Source organism: Branchiostoma lanceolatum, chromosome 11 (assembly GCF_035083965.1).
Source record: "Branchiostoma lanceolatum isolate klBraLanc5 chromosome 11, klBraLanc5.hap2, whole genome shotgun sequence".
NCBI classification, from domain to species: Eukaryota; Metazoa; Chordata; class Leptocardii; order Amphioxiformes; family Branchiostomatidae; genus Branchiostoma; species Branchiostoma lanceolatum.
The window spans coordinates 19,205,262-19,207,301 of record NC_089732.1 but is presented as its reverse complement, the minus strand read 5'-3'; positions in this window follow the sequence as shown (position 1 = coordinate 19,207,301).

Genomic DNA, 2,040 nt, shown 5'->3' with positions numbered 1-2,040 from the left:
TTATCGGGTTATGAGACTTTAAAAGTTAACCCTAACCCTAGGTTTTAACCCTAACCCTAACCATTTCTTTAAACCGGCTAAACTTGGGCTCATTTAAAAGGTCTTTTGGCCAGGAGTTTGAAACTGAAAACGGATTTCAAATATCGTGCTTTTTTATCGAGTTATGAGACTGTAAATGTTAACCCTAACCCTAGGTGTTAGGGTTAGGGTGAGGGTTAGAGCACAAGTTTCTTTAAACGGGCCAAACTTGGGCCCATTCAAAAGGTCTTTTCGTCAGGAGTTTAAAACTGAAAACGGATTTCAAATATCGTGCTTTGTTATCGAGTTATGAGACTTTAAAAGTTAACCCTAACCCTAACTCTAGGTGTTAATCCTAACCCTAACCCTAACCCTAACCATTCTTCAAACGGGCCAAACTTGGGCTCATTCAAAAGGTCTTTTGGCCAGGAGTTTGAAACTGAAAACGGATTTCAAATATCGTGCTTTGTTATCGAGGTATGAGACTTTAAAAGTTAACCCTAACCCTAACCCTAGGTGTTATCCGTAACCCTAGCCCTAACCCTAACCCTTCTTCAAACCAGCCAAACTTGGGCTCATTCAAAAGGTCTTTTGGTCAAGAATTTGAAACTTAAAACGGATTTCAAATATCGTGCTTTGTTATCGGGTTATGAGACTTTAAAAGTTAACCCTAACCCTAGGTTTTAACCCTAACCCTAACCATTTCTTTAAACCGGCTAAACTTGGGCTCATTTAAAAGGTCTTTTGGCCAGGAGTTTGAAACTGAAAACGGATTTCAAATATCGTGCTTTTTTATCGAGTTATGAGACTGTAAATGTTAACCCTAACCCTAGGTGTTAGGGTTAGGGTTAGGGTTAGAGCACAAGTTTCTTTAAACGGGCCAAACTTGGGCCCATTCAAAAGGTCTTTTCGTCAGGAGTTTAAAACTGAAAACGGATTTCAAATATCGTGCTTTGTTATCGAGTTATGAGACTTTAAAAGTTAACCGTATCCCTAACCCTAACCCTAACCTTTCTTTAAACCGGCCAAAGTTGGGCTCATTTAAAAGGTCTTTTGGTCAGGAGTTTGAAACTGAAAACGGATTTCTAATATCGTGCTCCGTTGTCAGTTATGAGACTTTAAAAGTTAATCCTCACCCTAACCCTAGGTGTTAGGGTTAGGGTAAGGGTTAGAGGACAAGTTTCTTTAAACGGACCAGACTTGGGCTCATTTAAAAGGTCTTTTGGCCAGGAGTTTGAAACTGAAAACGGATTTCAAATATCGTGCTTTGTTATCGAGTTATGAGACTTTAAAAGTTAACCCCGTACCCTTACCCTTACCCTAGGTATTAGGGTTAGGGTTAGGGTTAGAGCACAAGTTTCTTTTCACGGGCCAAACTTGGGCTCATTCAAAAGGTCTTTTGGCCAGGGGTTTGAAACTGAAAACGGATTTCAAATATCGTGCTTTTTTATCGAGTTATGAGACTGTAAATGTTAACCCTAACCCTAGGTGTTAGGGTTAGGGTAAGGGTTAGAGCACAAGTTTCTTTAAACGGGCCAAACTTGGGCCCATTCAAAAGGTCTTTTGGTCAGGAGTTTAAAACTGAAAACGGATTTCAAATATCGTGCTTTGTTATCGAGTTATGAGACTTTAAAAGTTAACCCTATCCCTAACCCTAACCCTAACCTTTCTTTAAACCGGCCAAAGTTGGGCTCATTTAAAAGGTCTTTTGGTCAGGAGTTTGAAACTGAAAACGGATTTCTAATATCGTGCTCCTTTGTCGAGTTATGAGACTTTAAAAGTTAACCCTCACCCTAACCCTAGGTGTTAGGGTTAGGGTTAGGGTTAGAGCACAAGTTTCTTTAAACGGACCAGACTTGGGCTCATTTAAAAGGTCTTTTGGCCAGGAGTTTGAAACTGAAAACGGATTTCAAATATCGTGCTTTGTTATCGAGTTATGAGACTTTAAAAGTTAACCCTTACCCTTACCCTTAACCTAGGTGTTAGGGTTAGGGTTAGGGTTAGAGCACAAGTTTCTTTTCA